The sequence below is a fragment of the Mytilus edulis genome, chromosome 5 (assembly GCF_963676685.1).
Source record: "Mytilus edulis chromosome 5, xbMytEdul2.2, whole genome shotgun sequence".
In the NCBI taxonomy this organism is placed as follows: domain Eukaryota; kingdom Metazoa; phylum Mollusca; class Bivalvia; order Mytilida; family Mytilidae; genus Mytilus; species Mytilus edulis.
Window position 1 is genome coordinate 74,120,691 of NC_092348.1, and position 16,409 is coordinate 74,137,099.

Consider the following 16,409-nt stretch of genomic DNA (forward strand, 5'->3'; position numbering starts at 1 on the left):
AATTAGTTAATTCTAATTGGTCTAAATAGATGTTCGAAACACCTTATGATCTATGGAGTTGGGGTGCTGGGATAGGCTTTGACAACGATTTATTGAAACATTTCATAAGAGATTTAAAACAAAAATAATTACAACAAGAATGTGTCCAAAGTACACGGATGCCCCACTCGCCCTATAATTTTCCATGTTCAATGGACCGTGAAATTGGGTAAAAAGTCTAATGTGGCATTAAAATTAGAAAGATCATACCATAGGGAACATGTGTACTAAGTTTCAAGTTGATTGGACTTCAGCATCATCAAAAACTACCCTGACCAAAAACTTTAACCTGAAACTAACACTTTCGTTTTCTATGTTCAGTGGACCGTGAAATTTGGGTCAAAAGTCTAATTGGCTTTAAAATTAGACAGATCATATCAAAAGGAACATGTGTACTAAGTTTCAAGTTGATTGGACTTCAGCTTCATCAAAAACTACCTTGACCAAAAACTTTAACCTGAAGCGGGACAGACGGACGAACGAACGGACAGACAGACATACGAACGAACGGACGCACATACCAGAAAACATAATGCCCCTCTACTATCGTAGATAACAAATCCTTGAAAACATGCATGTATCAATAGTACACCAGCATGTACACGTTTCATTTTAATGTTTTGCGATTTATATCTAAATTCCAAAGCCAGTCGTATAAAATGAATTAAAAAATGTCCATTTCCATACAAAATATTTATTGGGAATGTTTTCCAATATATTTATATATATGTCATGTATGTGCGACCATATGACCATTTCCATAAAAAAAAATATTTGGAAAGTTTCTCCTATTCATACATGTATGTGCAGACCATATGACTATTTCATACAAAAATTATATATTGTGACTTTTTTTCCTGTGACTTTTTTTCGTGTGACCTTTTTTCCTGTGACTTTTCTTCCATGACTTTTTTTCCGTGACTTTTTTTCCTGTGACTTTTTTTCCTACATTCGAAAAATTATATTTATTATCTGGTCATGTCCCGCGGTTTTTTTTTTGTATTGTTGTTATAATAACAGTGTAAGTTAAGACCAAAAAGTAGACCAGGAAAATACTTTATTATCTTTAATAGTTAATTTCTGGAGATCATGTGTCTGTCATTTATTCTGTTATTCACATCTTTTAAACAATTATATTATATACGCATCATATCAAGGATACATTATTTTATTTGGCTTAATAACATATTATTGGTATTTAGTGCGACCGTGCACCTTTCGGTAGTCTCGAGTGTTTTCTATTATAGCAATGTTTAAGTCGTCATGTTGCGGGATTTTCAAATCCCAAAAGAAGAACACACTTCAAATTCAACATGATTTTCGATTTGGTAACCGCATTACTTTAATATAGATCATTATATATTACATAACCTTACACAATCAATTTACTTTTTATGATTAATCTGATAGATGCATGCCCAATATATTTTATTCCCAAAACCTTATTTAAAAAGGAGGGGACATGGTCAAAGTGTCGTGCAAACCAAATTATTGTTTATTGTCACGGAATAATTACAAACTGTGCTATAGTTTTTAAGATTATTGGATAATTGACTTGTTCTATAGGTACATGTACCTTACTTACCCTGGTGACATATCAGTTGTACCCTTGATATTGGTATCAATTCAAATCACAGGCACTTGTTTCTATCCATTTGAAGACCCACTATTAACGTATATATATACCAGAAATAATGGTTTTAAGCGGAGAGGTGAAAAAATTACTTGGGTACCTTCTCGAAAATATACGTTGATAGTGGGTCTTCCAATGGATAGAAACAAGTGCCTGTTATTCAAATGCTTAATGATATATTAAAAGAAGATGTGGTATGATTGCCAATGAGACAGCTGTCCACAAGAGACCAAAATGACACAGACATTAACAACTATAGGTCACTGTACAGCCTTCAACAATGAGCATAGCCCATACCACAAAGGCCCCGATATGACAATGTAAAACAATTCAAACGAGAAAACTAAGATACATGTATATGTACATTGTACATGTTGTATATGAAGATTAATTAGATTAAAGTAAACAATGTGGTATGTTTCCAAAATAAATGCTATCCGCTAAAGACCAACTGATGTTGATCCAATTACTATAGCCAAACAAATGATACATACATGTAGGTTACCATACTTCCTTCATTTATATTATGATTAGTGAGTATTTTTTTGGAAACATTTCAAACCTTTACATACTGTTTATATATATGTTACAGTAAATAGGTGAAATTAGGAATTACATGTAATTACTAAAATTTAGGAATTACAGGTAATTCCTGATGCACTTAGTTAATACAAGTAATTCCTTAAACGGCCCAGTTATTACCAGTAATTACTAAATTTAAAATGAATATTTACACCTATTTACTGACTGCTAAAACAACCATAACTTTTGATCACCTGACCATAATACAACATTGTTTTAGCTGTGTAATACTAACTAGAAGATCAGTTAGTACTCTTAAAATTTTGAATGGTTGATATGTATAAAAAATATCTTAAATAAATATGGACTTTCAAATATTTGGTTAAATCAGAGTAACTTTAGTTTTAATCCAAAATAGTTTAAGTTGAGCATTATAATACAGATAATTTTTGACCAACTTCAAGTGTTTAGTAATTACATGTAATTCCTAATTTCACCTACATGTATTTACTGTAACATATACATGTTACTACAGTTCAGCGACTCAAGTTTAAAAGGCATTTATATAAAAGAATTTAAACTTAATATCATTTTGTATGAACATCATGTTGAATATTTACATTTTCTCAAAAAGTTTTTATTTTACTTAGCTAATAAAGAAGATGATGGATTCCCAAACAGAAATCTTGATGACAGTGAAAAAATTGAAGAATTGCACCAATTGTTACAGAGAATCGATTTCAAGCAGAAACAGATGCTCAAAGATAAGGGAATACAACAGCCATCCATGTTCCTTCACATATAAAGGTATATATTGTATATATATATTTTGTCTACATTTTCTGAATTTATGATTTTAAAAATCTTTCAAAAGATATAAATGTACATTGTAAGTCATGTAATTCAAATAGAGACGTGCCATTGTCTTTGATAAAAGATAGAGTTACATGTATGCCTTTTTAGTATTATCAGCTTATATACTTACTTAGCCTTGTTAAAATCTATAAATATACCTTATGTATATTACATGTATGTTGAAATGTCTGTCAGAATATATACATATATGCATGTGATCATAATGTTTCAAATAGCCAAACATTGTAATATATATATATATATATACAACTCGTCTAAACATCAACCCAACAATGTTAGATCTGTAAATTTGCTTTCGCAAATTTTTGGTTCTTCCCTCGCCGAGATTCGAACCCATGCTACTGTGATATCGTGACACCAAATCGCCTGCACTGCAGCCGTCCCGCTAGACCACACGACCACCTGGGCTATATACATGTATATATATATATATACAACTCGTCTAAACATCAACCTAACAATGTTAGATCTGTACATGTAAATTTGCTTTCACAAATTTTTGGTTCTTCCCTCGCTGGTATTCGAACCCATGCTACTGTGATATTGTGACACCAAATCGCCTGCACTGCAGCCGTCCCGCTAGACATATATATATATATTGAGTATTGGAAATCCTGTACACCCTTTCCTTAGACCAAGTTTAACAAATATAATATGAATGTTTAAATTCAACTAATTATCTCCTGGCAATACACATTTATTTTAGGAACTTTTTATGTTTTATTTTGCAGTAAGCAGCTGTTTGTGATGCTTATAGGCATAAACAATCTAGTCTGGACATGTAAAACAGCAGCTGGTTCTATTTTGAAGTAAGCTATTTGGTGATTACATTAATTTGACATGACCAGACCAAGTCTTGGGATAAATTAATAGTACTCATTGTCATGATTGTACTAGCTTTTTATTGTTTTATATATTTTATGGAAAATACTGTTAGTTGAGGCCTGCAAAAATTAATTTATAAGGAGATGAAGTGTTGTTGCCAATGAGAGTAGAGATATCTAACAAATAGCATGAATAGAGTCATGGAGGATTGAATTCATACTCATTTTTATTAGAGTGTTACAAAATAATTGCAGGAAAAAAAACAACAACAACAAAAATCAAAATAATTGTGTATTTAGTAGAATTAGCCAAATCAAACAATAACTGACTTAAATCTTGTTTGAAATTTTCACATTTCTATTGATTAAATATTATTTTATAGATCAAATAATAAATAGATAAAAGGGCAGTAATCCAGTCTCAGATTTTTGTTTTGGTTATATTGTATACAGCTGATTGTATTTTAATACTATTTACAAATACTTCTTATATGTCAAAAGAAAAAAAAATTGCTGTACCTGATATTGTGATTTATATTGAAATTGATAAAGACAACAAACTCAATAATGAGCTATTCCAATATCAATCTCCCTAGGGGAAAAATGGGGTGCTACCTAATTTTAGACCTCCATAGTGCCCATAGACACATCAAACACTTGCCAAAATATAAGCCTGAACCCCTGAGGGGATCACACATTAAATTATAAAAGTTGTATATATTCTACACCATGAATAAGACCAAACAATGATAGAAGGAGTTAGTTTTAAAATATAATTGAAAAACTAAACTGATACAAATCAATATTTTTTTTGATGTTGATAAATAAATCACAATGTGTAATAGTTGTAATAAATTGTTATGCCAGCCTACAATAGTAGAAGGGGTTTATGTTTAATGATCCATGCTTTTGTTTGTTTATTCTTTCATCTGTTCTGCTTTAGGTTCAAGTTTTGGTAAACGTTTTTGGTCAGGATAGTTGTTAATGATGTTAACGACCAATCAACTTAAAAATAAATATACATGTGCCTTATGTTATGATCTTTCAAAGGATAAATTAATGGTTTGACCCCAATTTCATGGTCCATTGAAAATAGAAAATTTATCACAACTTCTAGCTATTCTTTTTATAGAGTTATTCCACGAGATATTTTTGGGTCACTCATTAGAATATCTTTTAAATATATGATTTTGATTACAACTGCATTAAGATAGAATAATTGCATGCAGAAAATTATTGCTTTTGTCACATATATATCACTTGTCAATTTAATAAAATTAAACATTTTTTTTTATTACTTTATTACAGAAGCTACAAAATAGAGCTAAGGCCCTTTAAGCCAAGAAACTGCCAGTGTCAGAAAAGGACAAATTTAGAAAGGCCATGCAAATTGATTTAATGTCAAGTTGGGACAGTGATTCTGTAGATAAACTCGCCTGATCACAACTGGGATTTGACTGTCACAAGATTTTAAATCTTACATGGATAAACTAAAGTCATTTACTAGACTGTAAATACCAGAGACAGCTGAATGCACAGGGCAAAGAGCTGAGGTCCAAGTAAATCAGAGAGGCCTTGTCACAAGAAATGTACAGAACTTGCATGGATTTTTACTTAAGGGCATATGACACAAAATTGAGAGATATCAATAAAAATTTCTTTAAATTTTAATAAGGACCAATTCAAAGGTACACTTTTGGAATTTGCAAGAACAAAAATACCTTCATGTTTACTTTTGAATTATAGTTGACAGTTTTCAGTTTAAGGGGGGAACCCTTAAAATGAAGTGGTTTGGTTTATTGAATTTGATTATTTTTTAAAGTAAAAAAATGAATTACTGCTCTTTTATTTCAACATTTGCATTTTTTATTAAAATTATTTACAAGTGCAGCATATCGGTGACATCAGATTATGTTAATGTGTTTGGTTAAGCTACATATTTCTTTTTACTTAAACTTTCTGTTGCCTTTTCTAATTAATTAAATGCTGAATAATAATTTGAGTGTTGCTCATTTCAGTGTCTTGTATTTGCTGTCAAGATTTTTCCTGTAAGATTTCACATTATTTATAATCGCTTGGTCAAAGGGAGATAACTTTTTGAATCTTCACATTAGATAATCTGCGAAGAGGATTATGTAAAATGTAAATAGTTGAAAATTAATTTTATGGTTCAATAAAATCAAAATAAGTTATTGCCATTCATTATAAATAAATTTCTATCAAAAATAAGGCTCAAAGAATTTTTTTTATTTTATTTATATAAATAATAACAAAGTACACACATCATGCACATGTTGACTTCATAAAATTTGTAAACAAAAAAAATTGAAAATAAAACTAAAAAATTTTAACTAATCAGGAGACAGTCAATACACCAAATATATTTATAAGCATATAAACTTATTATTTTCTTCAATTGTCCAAGTACATATTCAATATTGATAATTTTTTGCTTCACATTACATAATTTTGTTGATAAAAGTTTATTTGTGTGCTATTTTATTCAATTGTACATATTTGAAGTATTTCATTACACCTTATTATTTTTATTCTTGCATACAGCATTTAGAATGAAATTTTAATCAATGTTCGAGCAGCAGGATGTTTTTTTTGTCGAGCCTGCAACTTTTGTTGCAGAAAGCTCGACATAGGGATAGTGATCGGGCGGCGGCGTTAGCTAACTTTTTAAAAGCTTAATATTTTAGAAGGTGGAAGACCTGGATGCTTCATACTTTGTATATAGATGCCTCATGTTACGAAGTTTCCGTCAGTCACATGTCAAATGTCCTTGACCTCATTTTCATGGTTCAGTGACCACTTGAAAAAAAAGATCAGAGTTTTTGTAATGTTGAATTCTCTCTTATTATAAGTAATAGAATAATTATATTTGGTATGTGCGTACCTTGCAAGGTCCTCATGCCCGTCAGACGGTTTTCACTTGACCTGACCTCATTTCATGGATCAGTGAACAAGGTTAAGTTTTGGTGGTCAAGTCCATATCTCAGATACTATAAGCAATAGGGCTAGTATATTTGGTATATGGAAGGACTGTAAGGTGTACATGTCCAACTGGCAGGTGTCATCTGACCTTGACCTCATTTTCATGGTTCAGTGGTTATAGTTAAGTTTTTGTGTTTTGGTCTATTTTTCTCATACTATATGCAATAGATCTACTATATTTGTTGTATGGAATGATTGTAAGGTGTACATGTCTAGCGAGCAGATGTCATCTGACCTTCACCTCATTTTCATGGTTGAGTGGTCAAAGTTAAGTTTTTAAGTTTTGGTCTTTTTATCTAATACTATATGCCATAGGTCAACTATATTTGGTGTATGGAAATATTTTATGATCTATATGTCAGTCGCACAGGTTTTATTTGACCTCGACCTCATTTTCACGGTTCATTGCTCAGTGTTAAGGTCTTGTGTTTTGGTCTATTTTTTTAAAACTATAAGTAATAGGTCAACTATATTTGTTGTATGGAAGCATTGTTAGCTGTACATGTCTGCCTGGCATGGTTCATCTGACCTTGACCTCATTTTCATGGTTCATTGCTCTTTGTTTAGTTATCTTGGTTAATGTTAAGTTTATGTGACAGTTTTTAATAAAGCTTTATACTTAGGACTATCAACATAATATCAATGATAAGTAAAGAAGGCGAGACATTTCAGTGTGTGCACTCTTGTGAATTTACGAATTATGTTAATCATGTAAATAATGTTATGTTTTTTGTTTTTTGCTTTTTGAAGTTTTTAAAATTGACAAATAATGCTAGCAGGGGAGATTATTCATTAATATTTTTATGATGCCAAACTTGAAATTTAGAGGTGCCTATGTTTGCTATTTGTTATAACCCAATTGTTATGATTCTTAAATAATCTATACAAGTAAGCATGTTAATTTGTCAATAACCATTATTTTATTAATTAGTTTGAATTTGATGAGGTTCTTTGATGTAGAACTTGACTTTTTTTTATACAAAAGTGTTTTTTTATTTGTTTTAAATGTTTTTAAAATTGTATAACAAACTTTTTGACATTTTATTTTAATTTATCACCAAAACAACTCTAATTTGTCTGACAGTATCTGAATAAAATTAATTTGTTAGATACTTTGTTTCTTTTATTGAAGTATATACAAAGGGAGATAACTCAAAATTGTTTTTTTTTATTATTCTGACCCGATTAGAAGTGATAAAAATAACTATGCCCTAGACAGGATGACAATAAGAAAATGCTAGAAATTGTTGTGTATGGTTATGCTTTGTCCAAAAATTTTTGTTATCTCCTGTATTGTATATTGCTGCCATTGTCAAAATCCAAATCACACATAGATAGCCTTGTCCTATAGTTTATATCTGGTGTTTGTGTTTTTTGTATGTCTTAGATTCTAACTCTTCAAGTTCTTATATAAATTCAGATGCATTGCCATTCTTTACATATAGGTAAAGGCATATTTACAAAATGGTATTGAGCTTTGCAAATGAGTGACATGTATTCGTTGGATTATTGTTTAAGTTTCATCTGAAAAATACAGTCTTCAATGTTTTCTGACAAATTATACATTTGCACATTGCCATTTGAAACCACAAATATTATTCTACTGTAAATACACAGAGCAGCAATCCATGCCTTTCAAGTCTAATACTTTGTAAACATGGATCAGAAAAGTTGGAGGATCAATTTTATATGTACAGTAGCTACAAAGTTATCACCATTAAAAATTCCTGTTTTTCCTAATTTTTGTTTTTTTATTTAATTAGATATTTTCAAACCAGATATTTGGGTTAAAGTAAAAACAAATCCCCAACATCCCTTTTCCAAAAAACAGAGGGAAAAATTCTGCCTTTTCTTTATTATTCATTTGCACTATTGTTTTGTAAGTAGTTATACAGGATTATATTGACTTTAAATTGCATTAAATTTGATGGAAGTTCTAATTTAAATAAGTCATAAACAAGAAATTTATTTGAATTTACATGTAATTAAATTACATAATTAATTAAATTTAATTTATATTTAAAATTCTTTAAATTTGAAATTTATTAAAATTTAATTTATATTAAAAGATCTTTAAATCTCAAATTTATTCAAATTTAAATTATATCAAAACTTCTTTAAATTTGAAATTTATTCAAATTTAATTTATATTAAAAATTCTTTAAATCTCAAATTTATTCAAATTTAATTTACATAAACATTTCTTTAAATTAGAAATTTATTCAAATTTAATTTACATAAACATTTCTTTAAATTAGAAATTTATTCAAATTTAATTTACATAAACATTTCTTTAAATTAGAAATTTATTCAAATTTAGTCTATACTTAAATTCTTTAAATTTGAAATTTATTTAGATTTAAAAATACCTTTAAACTAGGTTGAAATTTGGGAATTTATTTGCAATATTAAATTTAGTTTAAATCTATATTAAATTAGAAATTTTCCAGCAAAGTAAATGCATAATATTTTTTGTAATTTGAAATTTAATATGCATAACATATGCATTTAATTTTATATTAAATGCATCATTTCATGCAGTGGAAATAACTTTCAAATTTTGTTTTTAAACAGTTTATCTCGTTGGCATTCATTACAAAAAATTAGCAAGGTATAAGGAGAAAAATTAAGGTTCTTATATTACTGATGTATAAAAATGACAAAATAGAAATTGGAAAACAAAGAAATTGCAATGAACATTGTTTGGTGTGTTTTCGAGGCAAACTGGTATATGGGGGAAAACAGATTTTTTATCCCTAAGTAATAAGTGTTAAATTTACACTGTAGACATGAACTTTCGAAATTAAATTTACTAAAGTTATAAGTTTGTTAGATGAAAGTATATGTCATAATTATTAAGATCATTATCTTGAGTTAATAGACCAATCCTATATATAATCTTTATCAACTACATTAAATAAATTTGTAGGTGTACTTGTAAATTATATCCTGTATAATATGTTTTGTCAGAAGATAAACACATTTTACTTTAAGATTCAAGACAATACAGTATAACACATTTTTTTTGTTTTTGTTTGTTTTATTTGTTTTTCATTAGTCAGGCTTTTACAATACCTTTACATCACCACCTGACTATGGTGTTAAGGGGTTTGATATATATATTTGCGAAATATATATATATATACAAATCGTCTAAACATCAACCCAACAATGTTAGATCTGTAAATATGCTTTCGCAAATTTTTGGTTCTTGCCTCGCCGGGATTCGAACCCATGCTACTGTGATATCGACTCTCAAAAAAAGAGCTTTCGCTGGCCGTGTGTTACCTTTCCACGTCAGTTTTAGGTTATATATATATATATACAACAAAAGGTTGACTACATATTTATTTACTTCTACTGTGAATACATATTTTTTAAATATCAACATTACAATAAAAGTGGAAAAGAAACAATCACACATACATACACACACACCCACACTTGCATTAACATAACATATATCAACTTGTGTATTGCAAAGAAAAGTGTTATCTTTGTAAAGATCTGCTCACTGTATATATATGTATATTGATTTGGGGTATGATCACCAAACGATGTCAATTCATATATAAAAACTTAAGGGTAGCTGGTATATTTAAGAATTATGAGTGCTTCTATAAGCATGGGTCATATTTTAAATATTATATATAAGTATAGGTCATTCTTTCTTTAATATTTATATAACTATAGGTACTGAATTTCAGTGAATGGTATATTAAAATGGGTACGTATTTTGAGGCAAAAATGGCACACCCCTACCAAAAAAATATCGAAGTTACCCCCCCCCCCCCCCCCCACCCGTGGCTCTAAGTTTCATTTTTTATTTTATATGATTTGAATCAAAAGTAATGGTGACAAATCAGTATAAATGTAATCTACTGGGGCCCAGAAATTTTGAAAATAAGGTGTGGTACCATTTTTCTTTGCTAAATAATGTTCATTTTCCTGATATTTTCTCATTTTGGCTAATAGCCCCATAATACTTGGTTTCATTTCATACAATTTACATTTGTATATATAGTTCTTTGCAATAATAATGATCAAATCCAACAGTAAACTCTCATTTTGAAGACCAAGTGATTTATGTTGGTCTAGACTCAGTATGAACTTCTTGAACAATACATGTAGCACAATCTTAAACAGCTGTTAAAGTATTAACTTATTGTAGCAGTTTTACTCTTATCACATTATATATGAAGTTCAATGAAATTAAGGCACTTTAAAGGTTATTAACTTTAGTTAATTATGTGAATACAATTACCTACTATTTTGTTAGATATTTCGAAAAATTGCGAAAGTGAAAATGAGCTACACTGTTATTAACAAATAACTGGTCGACATCATCAGAACGTATGTTGAACTATTGACCTTCCTCCTTTTTCTGGATCTTTGCTCTTTTTCTTTGCGACGTTAAGCTGCCTTTCTGTTTGTAATTCGATACCTATACAATATGGCAATACATATAAAAATAAGGAGATGTGTTATAATTACTTATAAAACATTGACCCAACAACGGACTAATGAAGTGTATGTAATCAACATTACGTACGGCCTAAAACAATGAGAAAATCCATACCGTTTGGTCGGCCTTTTTATTATTATTGTTTTTTTTTTTATAAAACAGTAGTTTGCAAAAATAATTTATTAAATTGTTAGCGTTTGCATTGTGTTCAAAGATGTATAATAAATGTTCATTGTAGTCGTTATATCTTAAATGTCCTTGATTTACAAAAGAGTAATTTTCAAAGATTATTCGCCAGATATTGATTGATTCTACATATGACACTGCATCTGTAATATAATTGATACTATAATTGCTAGATAAATCCAATTTTGAAATTTTAATTTTGAAAATTAAAACTTAAGGGGGTTCGCGGGTCTAAATCATTTATATAGGATTTGTCTATTTTTTTCTATAAATAAACTTTATCTTATAGTAAATAGAAAAATCAAATAAAAAAATGGGGTCACCGATTATTTGCGCTCACAATCTGCCTTCGAAAGAAGCATACATTTTTGTAAAGATGGGTTTTTTCTGTTGAAGTAATAGGAGAAATAAAGGTAATATCGAAATAAAAAAAGAAATTTATAACAGAAATCGCTCAAATTTTACAATAATTTAGTTTAAGTACAGCTTATATGGAAATTATATTAAAAAATATAGGTCACCGATGAGTTAAAAAAGATATTTCAACTTTAAAGCCAAAAAATGGCATTTTTCCACCAAAGGGAGATAATTTTGATCTTTTTCAATGATCTATACATTTTAAAAGTCATCTGGGGCCAACACGAAGTGATTGTTTTGAATGATTTTTGTACCATATGATAAAGTAACAACTACAAAAGGTAACAAATTAAATTTGTAAAGAAAACCAAATGTTTAATTTTTTTCTGAAATTTTTATACCCTCGAGCCTCCTTAATCACTTTTAACTAGAGACAGCAATTTTTCTTGTTAAACATTGCTATCTATATAACATACAAGAACAACTTGCTGCATAATATAAAGACAATTGTGACATAAAAAGATAGATAGACCTGGGTGCTTTCAAGAAGACGTTTGCATGTATTAGTTCATTTGATTTATTTTGTTCTCTTCAGCTCAATCCTCGTATAGAAGTATACAGTTTCAACTTTTTGTATAGGAATGACACCATCTTGTACTGATTTAAACAATTTCAGCTGCACTCGAGAAACGAAAGTTTGTGATTATGTACTAACAGTTTATCCTCTTTCTGTTTCATAAAGTACATCTAATCTATTGTGTGCATACATTCTAATTAATTTATTTAGTTAAATTTGATTAAAAATCTAAATTTTTCATAATAGTCGCAGATGACATAGGATTCCAGCATAGCCAAAGAGGAATCGAATCAATTTCCCCTGTATTTTTACACTCATAGAATGAAAATCTGTTAGTTAATATTTCATACTAAAAGTTGTTTATTAAGTATTCTTTTCATATACTGAAAATATACATCATTTGTATAAATGATCATGCTATCAACAAATGTTGGTTAACAATGGCTTTTTTGAAATTTGTATATAAATAAGCATACTTTGTTTTATTCAACAAATCAACAATTTTCATATGTTCGAAAATACATTTAATAAATGCAACAGTTGTATACCAATGTTCAAAAGTCATGAATTTATTTATGCCTGCGTCACACTGTCCCGATTTTTATATACGATGGACACCCGAATGCGAAAATTGTAAGTTCGTACGAAGTTGGTCCCGATCTCGTGAAAATACCAAAAAGTGACCGAAGCAAGTACGATGAATAACGAAGTCTATACGATGGTGCCGAAATTATATACGATAGCAAAAGATGGACATACGAAGGTTAACCGAAGACGGGTATTTAAGCTTCATATCTCATCCGAAGCCTACACGATGGATCACGAAGGCTACACGATGGATTACGAAGGCTACACGATGGATTACGATGATGGCGCGATGGCCACACGATGTCTAAAAGATACGAACAAAATTTCGACAACATATCGTTTCTGTACAAGTCTGCCATGCATGGCGGGAAATCGATCATTTTGTCTAATTCTTATAAAACTTAGTTTATTATCCCCTCGCCTACTACATGTAAGTTGCGTGTAGATAAAATTGTTATGGACACTCTAGAACCAAAATGCTCAAAACTTGGTATGGTGTTACTCGTTAAGAATATCTTAAGCGCTATTGACTTTAAAGTTCAAAGGTCAAGGTCACAGTGGCAGTTGTAATACAAGGCAATATCACCCTTGTGGACACTCTAAAACCAATATGCTTCAAAAGATTTTAACCACATTTGGTATATTGTTCCTCCTTGTAATGATCTGACATTTTTTACGTTCAAGGCCAAAGGTCAAGGTCATGCAGATGGACTTGTTTTTTTCTCCTTGAAATATCATAATACACAGAAAATTGGTTGCTCATTTTTTTACCTGCTGGTTCTAAAGACAATATTAAAGGTATTTCCAGTTACTGAATGTTTTGGTTGATTTCTAAAAAAATAGTTTATGTATCAAATATGCATATTCAATTTACCATTTCTGCATGTGTCATATACAAATATAGTGTCCATATTTGTCCCCAATATGTTACATACGAGGGGATGCCACGCTCGGCTATGCCTTGTTTGAACCGTAAAATGTGTGCACTAGTCTGAATAATCACCCATAATTATGCCCATGTTTACTGATCTATCTTAAAGGTAAGGTAATGGGTTCGTTGATCCCTTTTATTCAAAAAGAGCTCTTTCCAGGAGAATATCATAATAATATAAACAAAACGAAGGATGTGGGGAAAGCAACAAATGCGGCAAAATATGACATATAGAAAACAAAATGGTTATGGAGTAAACATTCGTATGACAACAACTCAGACAATACATAAAAAAATCAGAATAATGAAGAAAAAGTTGGTTTCCCTATATACGTGTACCTGCAGTGTTGGTGTACGAGGCGCGTTTATGATTTTCATTATGTTACTTGATATGAAAAATTGACAAAAAATAATATTTTACTTGTAAAAGTATTCCTGAGCCTGTAATAGCTCTTCTTGTTCCATTTGAATTAATAGAAACAACGCTGTCGCCTTTCTTGTTCTCATAGAATCATATGATATGAGCTCCATGTTTTGTGAACGTCTTTCTTAGCTGTCGTATTAGACTGGCTAGTGCATATCGCGCATGGCACTTTAAATGTATTTTAGCGCGAAAATTAACTTACATTTAGCTGGATTTATTGCCGTCGTAGTTCCATCTTGTCGCCTTCGTACTTTTATTCGATGGCAACACGACGGGATTACGAGGTCTTCACGAAGTCGTGTTGCCATCGTAAGACCTTCGGGTATCTTCGTGATTCATTCGTGTAGACATCGTAATGTCAAAACTGCACGATGGAAACGATGGAAACACGAATGCAATACGATGTGCAAAGATGCATTCCCGGTGACATTACGATGGTGAGGATGGTGATACGAACTCAATACGAACCCTCAACATCGGACGCACCTTCGGGGATTTTTTAACATGTTAAAAAATTTAGAACCCTTCCCGAAGTTGTCCCCGAAGGCTAGAAAAAGTGGCCGATGGTTCTACGATAGTTAAAGATGGCACTACGAATAGCCCGATCTGGATACGATCAGTCCCGATTTTGAAAATTTCCATTATCGTGTTGCCATCGGTGTAAAAATCGGGACAGTGTGACGCGGGCATAAGAGAAAACAAATCCAGATTACAATCTAAAACCGAGTGAAACACATCAACTATCAACTTCCAAGCAAGGACCGAAGCTCATAAACTCGACAATCAATCCTTGCCGTCACCGGTATTTTGTATTTTCTGCGTCACTGATCGTTTATGCGGACTTGCTATTTTGTATTGTGACGTCACGATATAGAAACTGCCAGTTTCTATTGTAATCTACAAGCGTTCAAAGGGACACTACTCTTTGTGGTCGGAATGCAGGTGGCAGTTAGGTCCGCTGCTGTATGCCCTGAGGTAATCGGTGCCCTGAGGTAATCGGTGCCCTGAGGTAATCGTGATAATGCGCCATTGATTAAATACGCACGAAAATATAGTTCTTATTTAGATAGATCTTAATACCAAATTTTAATGTGACCAAATACCAAAGATGTCAACAAACTTCCCAAATGATTTTATTATTTGTATTCACCGATCATTCATTTCGTATGTACGTGCAGAGTGGGGATGGCTGGTAAAATTATAACTTTTTTTTTTTTATAAAAGTTCAATTAATGATCTGAAGTATTCATTCATGACAGGGTTACCTGAGGTAACCCCAATTCTAGCAACAAATACAACCATTAAACTCAAGTCAACTGAGGTAACTTTATATCTACATCACATAAACAATACAAATCTATGAAGTCCTACATTCTAAATTAAGAAATTGTGTTATTAAAATATAAATGTATACACTAGCAAAGTATGTACTACAAATTCTTTCATAAAAGGGTAACCTGCGGTAACCCAAACAATAACAGCAAATACAACCTATTTTACTCTAGTTAATTCAGATCACCTTTACATATACATCACAAAAACAACATAATTTCAATGAATTCCTACATAACAAAAACAGAAAGTGGTTTATTACAGCATAAATGCATATACTAGCAAAGTATCTACTAAGTATTTTGTTATGACATGGTTACCTCAGGTAACCCATAAAATAGCAACTTGTATTATCTTTGGACATCAAGTTAACTAAAGTCGCTTTTCCGATATATCACATAAACAATACACATCTATGAGGCCTACATGTAAAATAAAGAAATTGTTTGATTACAACATAAATGTTTTCACTAGCAAACAATCTAATAAGCATTCTTTATAACATGGGTACCTGAGGTAACCCCAGATAATAATTACAAATATAACCCACTTAACTTAACTGAAGTAAACTGATATCACCTTTACATGTACATCAAATAAACAATACAACTTTCATGAAGTCCTACATTTAAAATAAAGAAGTTTGTTTATTACA

General features: G+C 30.6%; 1 long non-coding RNA gene across 1 annotated transcript; it reads left to right on the forward strand.

Annotated features, from left to right (window-relative positions):
- The first annotated feature begins 1,276 nt into the window (after positions 1 to 1,276).
- LOC139524455 (uncharacterized) lies at positions 1,277 to 8,004 on the forward strand. Its single transcript, XR_011664798.1, has 4 exons — positions 1,277 to 1,367; positions 2,845 to 3,001; positions 3,802 to 3,879; positions 5,203 to 8,004. It is a non-coding gene; the product is annotated as an uncharacterized lncRNA (long non-coding RNA).
- Positions 8,005 to 16,409: the final 8,405 nt, after the last annotated feature.